The following is a 12,331-nucleotide window of genomic DNA, read 5'->3' as shown; positions in this document are numbered from 1 at the left end:
AATCCAGAAATTGACAGCACCAAATGCTGATGAGGATGTAGAGCAACAGGACTCTCATTCATTGCTGGTGGGAATGCAAAATGGCACCGCCATTTTGGAAGACAGTTTGTCAGTATCTTAAAAATGTAAACATACTCTTACTATATGATCCAGCAATCACTCTCCTTGGTATTTACCCAAAACAATCATGCTCCTTGGTATTTGCCCAAAAGAATTGAAAACTTATAGCTACACAAAAGCCTGCTCATAGTTGTTTATTGCAGATTTTTCATAATTGCCTAATGGCAGTCAAGCCACCAAGATGTCTTTCAGTAGGTGAGCGGAAAATTAACTGTGGTACATCCAAACAATAGAACATTATACAGTGCCAAAAAAAAAAAAAAAAAAAAAAAAAGAGCTATTAAGCCCTGAAAAGACATGGAGGAAACTTAACAGCATATTACTAAGTGAAAGAAGCCAATCAGAAAAGCTTTATACTATCTGATTCCAACAATATGACATTCTGGAAAAAGCAAAACTATGGAGACAGTAAAAAAAAAAAAAAAATCATTGGTTGCCAAGGAGGTTAGGGGAGAGAAAAGGTTGAATAGAGAGAGTACAGAGGATTTTTAGGGCAATGAAAGTACTCTGGATAATACCCTGATGATGGATACCTGTCATTATGCATTTGTCCAAACCCATAGAATGTGCATACTAGGAGTGAACCCCAATGTGAACTATGGACTTTGAGTGATGCTGATATGTCAATGTGGGTTCACCAGTTGTAAGAAGTATACCACTCTAGTGAAGGATGTTGATAATGGAAGAACTAGTGTGTGTGGGGTCAGGAGGGATGTAAGAAATCTCTACACCTTCTTACCAATTTTGCTATGAATGTAAAACTGCTCTAAAAAATAAAGCCTATTAAAAGAGAATATAACAAAAAAAGTAAAAAATATCATAAAAACAAGGAGCTAAAACAAGAGATAATTCTAAAAGAAAAATGGGAAAAATAGGGACACCCGGGTGGCTTAGTCAGTTAAGCATCCGCCTTTGGCTCAGGTCATAATCCCAGGATTCTGGGATTGGGCCCCGCATCCACTGGGCTCCCTGCTCAGTGGGAGCCTGCTTCTCCCTCTGCCTCTGCCTGCCACTCCCCCTGCTTGTGCTCTCTCTCTCTCTGACAAATAAATAAATAAAATCTTTAAAAAAAAGAAAAGAAAAATGGGAAAAATACAGGAAATAAGAGCTGCAAACTTGACAGAAATGTAAACAGGTCAAGTTAAAGCCCTTTCTCCTTCACTGTATTTAAAAACCCCTTGCAAATGCTTGTCTGGCATAGCAAGTCTAGAAACCTCAACTCTGAGAATTGCTTAAGACACAGACTAGGGGGAGGGGGGCGCCCGGGTGGCTCAGTCGGTTAAGCGTCTGACTCTTGATTTTGGCTCAGGTCATGATCTCAGGGTCCTGAGATCGAGCCCTGTGTTGGGCTTGGCGCTGAGCGCAGAGTCAGCTTGTCCCTCTCCCTCTGCTCCTCCGCCTGCTCATTCTCTCTCTCTCAGATAAATAAATAAAATCTTTAAAAAGGAGAGAGAGAGACAGACTAGGATTTTTGATGCAGCTCTCTGGCCCTCGGTTGTCCCCATTGGCTTCCAAAGGCTTGTGTTTCAGGGATCTACACACATAATGTATTCCTGAGGCAAGAAGATCTCAAGTAGAAGGTTACAGTGAACTTCACAAAACTTAAACTGTTAAAAAAAAAAAAAAATGGAACTTTAAGAGCACTTACCTTGATTAGTGGTAAAAATGACTTGGTTTTAATCCTCAGAATGTGTGCAGGGTTTGAATGTGGATCTTTTTCTTTGTTTCTGATCTTTTTATTCCCTTCCCTTTCTAAGTTTCTGGATGGGGGGAGTCATAGCTTTTTCCATTTTGCTGTCATTAAATCTGGGACAGAGCTATGATCAAAACCATGATTAAAACTTCCCATGTCATAGACATGAAATAGCTGTTTGTAAATAATGCAAATAATCTAAAGAAATTCTGTAAATTTGTCCCAAGGCTCTGCACTGCATTTTCAATTTTTATTTTAAACTTGCCAGAACGTGATACTGGAAATCCCTTCCCTTAAGAAGGACAAAGAGAAAGACTGGGGGGGTGGGGGGTGGGAGGCAAGGCAGGGCATGGGGGTTGGAGAGTAAGTAAGCAAAGGCACTACCAGTTATTAAAAGGGAAGAATGGCCTAAAAGCCCACTCGGATAAGCCTCTTCCAGAAAGGAATCAAGGGAAATCATCCAGCATCTTACGGCTTTGAAAACATGGATTCATTAACAAGCTCAGTGTTACATAAGATTGAGAAGAGTGGTTTAGTGAGAGTTCTGTGATGGTCTTTGGCAGTTAGAAACATGGCCTAGAGGAATCGACATAGGTTTTGAAGTCTAGGGGTCCTGATTCCAATATCAGCTTCTCCATTTCATAACGGTGTAACTCTGGAACAAGTTCCCCAACTCTGGGAAGTTTGCTCCCAGAATTTCTCATAGATTCTCAAACTGTAGCATGCACGTTCAAATCCAAACTCAGGCCCAGACAATTCCGATGCACATGTATCTGCCGATGTACCTGAAGGATCCAGTTCCATTCATGAATCCTTTCTCTCTCCTGCATATAAACACTGTTAGGTCTTTTGGCCTCAGCCACCTTGTCAGGATGAATGTAAATAGCTGTTTCATTTAATGGAATTAGGTTTTAAATTGGATTTCTTTTAAATGACTACCCATATAATTTAGATTCTTCCAAAAAAAAAAAAAAATAGCCAGCTGTTGTTTTTATAATTAGTAAGATACCTATCTTTTGAAATCTGGGAAATAAACCAAATCTTGGTAACTTCATCAAGCAGACCAGTCCTTCAGGAGGCTCTCACCATAGCTGGAGCTAAGTATACGCTAAAGTAACTCCCTGGGTAATTCTGGTTCTGTAGGGCCTCTTATCTGTGCTTGCCACTGGATTAGGTCCTTTATAAATTCTCTTTCTGTGATCCTCAGAGCAACCCCGTGAAATTATCGATATGCTTATAATGAAACCAACTTGGAGAAGTTAAAAAATGCACACAAATATGAATTTGCACAGCCACTCAGTGATGAAGCTGGCGTTTAAAATTAAAATTCAGTTCAGCCTAGTTAAAAAAAAAATACCTAACTTATGTTTATCCCAATAAATTCCCTTATCTTTCTCTCGTCTATGCCAAGGACAGTATTAATATGTAGGCAATGGACACTATCCAATTTAAAAATGTATGTGGGGTACAGAGGAACCATGAAATAATAGCACAAGGAAGCTAAGAGGCAAATGCAGAATGTCTTATGTTCCATGAGAAAACTGACCCAGTTTGAATAAGTCAAGGACATAGAGAAAGGGGCGGGGGATATGGGGCTGTTCTAATTAAGAGTCTTAAGAGGGGCGCCTGGGTGGCTCAGTCGTTAAGCGTCTGCCTTCGGCTCAGGTCATGATCCCTGGGTCCTGGGATCGAGCCCCACATCGGGGTCCCTGCTCAGCGGAAAGCCTGCTTCTCCTTCTCCCACTCCCCCTGCTTGTGTTCCCTCTCTCGCTGTGTCTCTCTCTGTCAAATAAATAAATAAAATCTTTAAAAAAAAAAAAAAAAGAGTCTTAAGAGACTTAACCACCAAATGTCAAGTGTATGCCTTCTTTGGATTCTTAAACAAACCATCTGAAACAAAGGCCTGTTGGAGACTAGATACAATGTGATTATAAACTGGCACTAGTTGATACAAAAGAATTATTGTTAACGTAAAGTGTGTTAATCCCATTAAGATTATTTAAGGAAATATTTGTGCCTATAAGAGATTCCAAATGAGGATCTAGTGTTGCTGGGTGAACAGGGTAGACCGCTGGGCCCTGAAGCCTCTGCTCAGCCTGTCCCTGGGATGTCACTTGAGGCTCCTGGTCTTGATGCAAGAGAGAATTCAAGGACGGACCAGACACTGGGCTGAGCGGTACAAGTAGGAAAGTTTATTAAAGTGAGAGTACAGTCTCGAGATAGGAGAGCAGGCGAGCTCCGGGTGAGAGCTGCATGCCCCAGGGTTTGGGTCTCTATCTCTTATTGATAGTGGTTAACTAGGGAGTGGAATAGTTCTTACTGGGGAGGCGATTTCTTTGGGAGCAGGGTTTCATGTCTTTTCTCACTTACTTGGTCAGGATCTCTGGCCTTCTTTGTCTTGGCCCTATCTGGTTTGATCCGGCTTCTTGGGGCTTTGTCTTTGGGCGGCTGCCAGGACAGGTCTCTAACTTTCCAGATAGCTGGCTGTGATACCCCCTTTGATGGCCTCCAGCCATCCAGCTAAAGCCTCACTAACTGCCCACTCTAACAGTATTAGAATGCTTTATAATGCCTCCCAATTAAAAAAAATTTTTTTTGGAGTAGGTAAAGCAAATGTGGTGAAATCTTGATAATTATTGAATCTGTGTGATAAGTATAGGCAAGTTCGTTATGTTATTTTCTGTTCTTTTGTATGTTTGGACCTTTTCGCAATAAAAAAATATTAGAGCATTTCGTTTCACAAGTTTCTTACCAGATCAGCTGCCAAAGACAATGAACTTCTAACAGTCTATTCCTGGGATATCAGTACTGTAGAAACTAACCACGATGTATACTAATGTTTCTGGGGGAAACTTCCTTTCCTTGCTAGAGTTGTGAGCTTCTGGACTACCCAGAATTAAGTTTTGATGGCTGTCCTAGCTAGCCACTTAAAATAAAGGGTATTTTAAGTAGGTTATATATAAATAGCAGGCCTTCTATTTATAAATCTTAAAGGCCAAGCATATTTGGAATTCCTTCTGACCTTGCCTGTTTCTCAATGTCAGCTGCTTAAAGAGGTGGAGAGGTGAGCCTCAGCTACAAGAATCTCCCTCCGCCCCTCTCCTGTTGTATGTATATATTATCTTTCGCTTTACTTTCCTAAGTTCCCACCAGTTATTCTAGGGTAACAGGCACAATTTACATCTAAACATTTATGTTTCCCTCAATATGCATGTGTTTATCATGTCTCAAACTGGAATTTCAAAAGGGAAATTCAGCTCCTGTAGGGACCATCTATATCCTCATGTCAAGTGCACAGTGACATTTCCAAATTTTAAGTAACAAAGATTAGCATGAAATAATTCACTCCTTAGCAATACAGGAACCTCTGAGACCAGATCCCAGGCCCCTTTTCCCCACCTTTCTTTTCTGCCATCCAAACTGTTCTCTCATACACATAGTTTCCTATTCTCAGTGCCAGATTTATGGGGTGATTTTCCTCTGCCTGGGATAATCTTCCTCTACTTCTCCACACGCCTCAAACTTGATCTCTCTTTAAAGCTTAACTCAAACACCGTGCCCTTTTTGAAATTCTTTCTGGGAGCCCTGGCCAGAAGGGATCTTTCTTCACCCACAGCACTGAATCTCTCTCTCTTGCAAACAGATTTCTGTCTTGTATTATTATTCTTACACACATAAGTCATTGCTCCTGGTTCTCTATAAGCTCCTTGACAATGTTATTTCTCACAGGTAACGTGGTACCTTGTTTCTAAATACAGGTTTTGTGTATATTTGATGTATTAATAAATGAAGAATGTAATCTTTTATATGATGATTGCATAGAGCACAAAGTTTGGAAAACAGCCTGAGCTAAAAATTTGCAAAGCAAATATTTAAAAGAAAACTCTGATTCCTCCCAAAATTTCTAGTGTTCTTCTCTGTGTGGAATAGTGTTTTATGGAAACCAAGGATAACCTCATTGAATGTGCTGGCCTTTTCAAAGAGACCCTACTGGGTTCAATTTGCCTTGGGTTTTGAAGTTACAGTTGACTAACTCCAAGGCCTTAGGTAGTTAGATTAAAGAAAACAGGATTAAGTGCTCCTTTCTGCACGCCAATTTGATGACATTCGGGGCTTCTCTGCAGCCTGCCGGGTGTGAACACTCTCTGAACACTGCTAAGGGCCCAGTAGATGGCGGGAGGGCCAGGAACCCTGCTGAAGCCACAGCTGGGCTTGTAGATGATACCATGTAAGCCTGAGCTATGCTTTCTTTTAAACGATTACTCTTAATGTATGCAACCTCTGAAGGCAACTGTAATCCGGCCCAGCTAAAAATAGACTCCAGGTTCATTTAGCGTGGATTCTCTTAAATCATTCCCTCTGCCCCTTGAAAGGTCACTCTGCTCTTCTGTTTCTCAACTTCCCACCTGCAAAGCCTGGCACACTGGGGCAGTACTACTTGCCATAAATAGAATCCAATATATAAGGGTGGTTACTCAACTCACATTTCCCTGGGCCCCACATTAAAGGGGCTTGGTCATTCCTCACACACATTAGGACAGTTGCTGTCAAGGAAGGAGAAAATAACCAGTGTTGACCAGGGTGTGGAGAAATTGGAATCTTATGCCCTGTGGGTGGAAATATAAAATGGTACAGGGGGCTATGGAAAAGTGAATGGCAGTGGAATAGACTGAATTGTGTCCCCCTAAAATTCACATGTTGAGGCCTTATCCCCCTATGTGATTGCGTAGAGATGGGGCCTTTAAGGAGGTAATTAAGGAGGTTAAGTGAGGTTGTTAGAGTAGAGCCCAAATCCTATCAGACTGGTGCCCTTCTAAGAAGAAAATTAGACACAAGGAGTACACGTGCACAGAGAAAAGGACCCTGTGAGAAGGCAGCTGTCTGCGAGCCAAAGAGAGAACTCTTACCAGAAACCCGACCTACCTGCCTGGACTTCCAGCCTCCCGAACTGGGAGGAAATAAATTTCTGTCATTTAAGCTTACCAGACTGTGGTATATTGTCATGACAGCCCGAGCTGACGAATAGAAGTGATGCCTCAAAAAATGAAAAATAGAACTACCATATGATTTTGCAATCCCACTACTGGGCATATATCCAAAAGAATTGAAAGCTGGATCTGGAAAAGATATTTGCACACAAGTGTTCATAGAAACACTAATCACAATAGCCAAGAGATAGAAACAACCCAAGTGTCTGTCAACAGATGATTGGATAAACAGAATGTGGCATAGCTAATGGAGCATTACTCAGCCTTAAAAAGGAATGCAATTCCAGCTTGTCTACAACAATGGATGGACCTTGAAGACCTTAGGATAGCTGAAAGAAGCCAGTCACAAAAGAACAAATACTGTATGAGTCCACTTATATGAGGTATCTAAAGTAGTCAAATTCACAGGGAAAAAAAAACCCAGTATGGTGGCTACCCAGGGCAAGGGGAGGGGAAAAAGAGAATTGTTGTTTAAAGCATGAAGAGTTTCCATTTTGAAAGATAAAAAAGTTCTGGAGATTTGTTTCACAACTATGTGAAAATACTTAACATCACTGAACTGCATAGTACAAAAATGGTTGATGGTAAAGTGTTTCTCAATAAAATAATTTTTAAAAATTCACTAAAAAAATCTTAAAGGGGGTGGGGCATGGTCAGAGGAAGGGAAGATGAATAATGGAAGACTCGGGAAATGTGGGCTATGGTGAAGCTTCTGCACCCCAGAGCAAATCTCATTAGTTATCTGAGCAAGAGGTTTTTCAGACACATCCAGTGAGCTTCTCTCATCAGCATCCCAACCGGAAATATGGTTGTAATTAATAGGCTGGTGATTCCTTGGTACTCGTTCCAGGAAAAATGTCACAACACAAGTCACATGAGCCCCCTCTCCCATCCTCTGTGTCCTCATAGCATTCGGAGTCCTATTATAAGCCATATACAAGATCCCACTACCTGCACCCCACCTTCGTGCTGTCTCCATTTTCCACATACGCCTCTTTCCCCACTCATAGTTCACTTGGTCTACCAAACCCATCAGATTTTTAAGTTAACTAACAACTAATTGTTGGGTGTTTATGAATGATGACTGTGCCATCTCTCACATATACTCATTTTTAAAAATGCCTTCCATCTTGATTTCGGCTCAGGTCACAATCTCAGGGTCTTGAGATCAAGTCCTGTGTTGGGCTCCGCGCTGTGTGTGGAGCCTGCTTAAGATTCTCTCTCTCTCTCCCTCTGCCCACCCCTCACCTCCCCCACCCCCACCCATACTCTTTCTCTCTAAAAAAAATAAAAATAAAAATAAATTTTAAAAATGTCTCCCAAAAGGAGGAAATAATGCTGTATCTCATTTACTAGAACATGTCAGGAGAATTTTTTCCCGTCCTCACCCTTGAAATTATGTTGTTAGTGAGTATTTATTTTTTCCCTCAAAACCCAGATGCTCTTGCTTTGGAAGGGGAGCAGCATATACCACCCCTAAATTTTCTACATTGGCATATTGATTACTTTGAATAAAATCACTTGGGTGGTGCCTGGGTAACACAGTTGGTTAAGCATCCGACTCTTGGTTTCTGCTCAGGTCAAGATCTCAGGGTTGTGGGATCAAGCCCTGTGTGGGGTTCCAAGCTCAGCGTGGAGCCTGCTTAAGATTCTCTCTCTCCCTCTTCCTCTGCCCCTCTCCCTGCTTATGCTCATGCCCTCTGTCTCTCTAAAATGAATACATAAATAAAATCTTTAAAATTACTTGAGAAACACCTGGTGAAAGGACACTCTGACCTTCTTGGTCCCTCTGAAAGCAGGAAATAAATCTCCCATGCTAAAGATACCCTTCCTGTACCAGGAGGAAGAGAAATGTCCTTATCACCAGAGATAGGGAATTTAAGGCCAAGAAGGCTATATAAACAGACGGTGTTACTTCTTAACTAATTTTCTACCCCAAAACCAAGCTTCATTATCTTGTCAACTCTTCACAAATTTATTGTTTCTTGGTTTAAAAGATATAAAAGGTGCCTGCTTTGGTCACTTCTTGGAGCCTCACATCTTTGGGGTTCCCCTACATAGAAATTTAAATTTGTTTTTCACCTGTTAACCTGCCTTATATCAATTTGTTAGGCCAGCCAAAGAACATAGAAAAGAAGAAGAGAGTTTTCTTCCCTATACTTTGATTTCTAATTGCATGATTTTTCCTACAGAAAACTTTGTGATTTCTTCAGTTTTGTGGGGTTTTTTTTCTGATAATATATATGCCATTATGGAAATATTTGCTATAGATTTCTATTATAATTTAGTTTTCTCATGATTTTAGATTTAATGTCATAACTGAATCCTAAAGCTTGATTACCTAAAAATCACTAACTTAATGAATGTATACTCAGAGCAAATGGAGAAAGATATAATTTGGGACCTTTATCTTCCTAAATTTATCAACTCACCTTTATCAATAAATGCAACGTGTATTGAATAAAAACCACAAAATCTGGGTTTTTATGGATGGTTGCTTAATTGAATAAAAACCATGAAGCTGGGTCCTTTTACACTGTTCCTTCTCTAAATATATTTTCATAGACTGAACTGTCCTAAAACCTTTTCCCTAGTGGCTTTCTTAGGTTTTCATATGTAAATGGCAATCAGTGCAAAAATCATTTAACCTGGCCCTCACAGCAAATGAAAACACCAATTATTGAGTGTAGTGAAAAGATACCTTGGCAAAATCGAAATATGTAAAGTGAACACATTTGTAAAACTTGGGGGTTGGAAACACGAAGAACTTCACATTTTAGAATTGAAGTGTTCTCCTTTTTTTTAGGTTCTCAGTTGTGTTCCTATCACCTTCTGTCGATCAGAATCTATGGGTTCTGTGTAATCTGGTCTGTGTAACTACTTAGAGTGACCCCTTCCTAATGTGGAACAAGGTGAGGCTCCACCATTTCATCGGAGAGTTAGCATCGGTGACGATAGTTCTTTTGTTCTTTCTTCTTTGTACACATGCAGGTTGGATCCTGAGTAATAGAGCACCTGGATCAAAGGGTACTTATGTGTTTAGTTCTGATGCATACTCCAAAATTCTTATCCAAAAGGATCCTATCAGTTTTCGCTATCAGTTGTGGATAAAAAATCATATCTCATTTCTTTTTCATTTGTATTTTTCTGACATTAGTGAAATTCACATCTTGTGGTATAAAATTATTATCTATCTCTTTGTATCCTTTGACCATCTTTCTATAAATTGTGTTCTTTTTTCTATTAATTTATGGGAGTTTTTATAAATATATATATTTTGATCTGTATATATATGTATATATGTGTGTGTGTGTTCATCATATTTCTAGTTTGTGGATTCTATTTTAACTTTCTTTATAGTAAACATTTATGGACAGCTGTTCTTGATAATAATATAGTCACATTTATCATTTTTGTATGTTTTTATTAGTGATTTTTGTGTCGTGTACAATAAATCTCTCCTCTGAAGTTATAGACATCTTGTTTTATATTTTATTTTAAAATGTTTTAAGTTTTGCTTTTACACATTTCTAATATGTCTAAAAGTGGTTTTTCTGTTTGATGTTAGATAGGGATCCAATTTTATTATTTCCTCATAAACAGTTGTTCTAGTGCTTTTTATTTAAAAGTCCACCCTTCCCCCAGTAACCTGCACTGCTGTCTCTGTCATATATCATTTTAATGCACAAAAAGTTCTGTTTCTTAATTTTTTACGGTTTCATTATTTTGTCTATCCTTGTGTCTTAATTATTATAACTTCCTAAAAAACTTATCATGTAGTAAAAATCCCTGTTTCATTTTCCTTATTAGAAATGCCTTCTCTAATCTTGGGCTTTTCCTCTTGGATACATAGTTTAGAGTTGGTTTAAGTCCCTGAAAAAGCACTATTGAGATTTTTATTGGAATATCTGCATCAATTTTGGGAAGAAGTGATGACATCTCAATATATCATCTGTCCATTTGTTTAGGTTTTCTTTAATGTCTCAATAATTCTCCACAAACATCTTACACAGATTTTTAGATTTATTTCTAAGTACCCTATTTATTTGTTTCTATTACAAATGATGTCTTTTAATAAGATATGTTTTTAACTGTTGCTTCTGTGGAGAAGTACAATTGATTTTATATCCAGCCACCTTGCTAAACTCTCTTATTAATTCCTTTTTTCTCTCACTCTTATGAATTCTAATATTTATTTTTACTTGTTATGTATAAAATCAATGAAAATGATACTTTTTTTCTTCCTTTCCAAACCTTACACTTTTTACTCTTTCTTATCGTACTACACTCATTAGGACCTCCAGTAAAATGTTGAATAAATGGGTAATTGTAGGTATATAATTACACTTCTTAAGAGATCATAGTCTTTTTAAGAAGCCGAAGATAATTCCATCCAGTTTCTCCACTGTAAAAAGAATAGTATTACAATCCCACGAATGCGTGTGGGATTCCCCCTTCTATCCCCTCTCGGTTCTCTTAACCTGGAATATTATTTTCAAAGGCTATAAGTTACAGAATCCTTTAGGGGACAAAGTAGACTTGTCCTGCCTGGGGCTTGAGGTACATGCAACAGATTTCCTGAAATCACAAGAGAACCAAACAGATAATATTTTTTTTTAACTTCCCTATAGAATTTTTTTTTTAAGTAAAAATGAAAGTAAGTGTTTTACCATAGAAAGCTAGGACAGATAATCCTCCAGAGACGGAAAATTGTTTGGCAGAGTAATACTTAAGAGTTGAAGGTTGTAATTTCTACTTGTGGGTCTGTCCCAGGTTTTCCTGGAGGCCATCCTGACCCTTGAGTCCTTAGCTTTTTGGAGTATACACTGGACATAACGCACAAGATCATCTTGCTTCTCAAAGATGGTGTGAAAACCAATGACCTAAAATTCAGAAAGGATTTAAATTCCCTGAGAAGGTGAGTATGGTAAAAACATTAGTGATCATTAGTGATTATAATTATAACAATTATATTGTTATAGAATTCTGTGAACACAGTGCCATAGTCTCATGGGTGCTTACTAAGTGTTAACTGAATGAATTAATGAACAAATAAAGATTCACAGTTAAAAATAATCTTAAAAAATTACCTTATTGTTTTTGAGATACAAAACTATTACATTTTTATTATTTTTAAAATGGATGTTCTTTCACACAACCTATTTAGCAAAATTTAACAATATAAAATACTACATTTGCGATTATGTTGTACTTCTTTGGGCCTTACCATTGACTGAGCTAATAATAACCATTCTCCCATTTTTAAAAGTCTAACTTATGGTTTCTAAGTAATATGCACACTTCAGGTACATTAGCCTTTATCTATCAAACCTAGGTTCCTCTCAATATCCCAAGAAAATTACACTGGGTTTTGTAATCAGATGTCCTTGGCCACACATGGGCAACAGAGAGAGGTCTAGCACCAGGAAGAGGAGAAATGCTTGATATTGGAGAAGCCATGACAAGATTAGCTAGCAAGTATTCCCCAAACATATTATATTTGGAAACTGTTATTTATCATGTGGGAAAA

This window comes from Phoca vitulina, unplaced genomic scaffold (assembly GCF_004348235.1).
Source record: "Phoca vitulina isolate PV1807 unplaced genomic scaffold, GSC_HSeal_1.0 scaffold43, whole genome shotgun sequence".
NCBI lineage: Eukaryota > Metazoa > Chordata > Mammalia > Carnivora > Phocidae > Phoca > Phoca vitulina.
The sequence above is the reverse complement of the archived record's forward strand: the minus strand, read 5'-3'. Positions refer to the sequence as shown.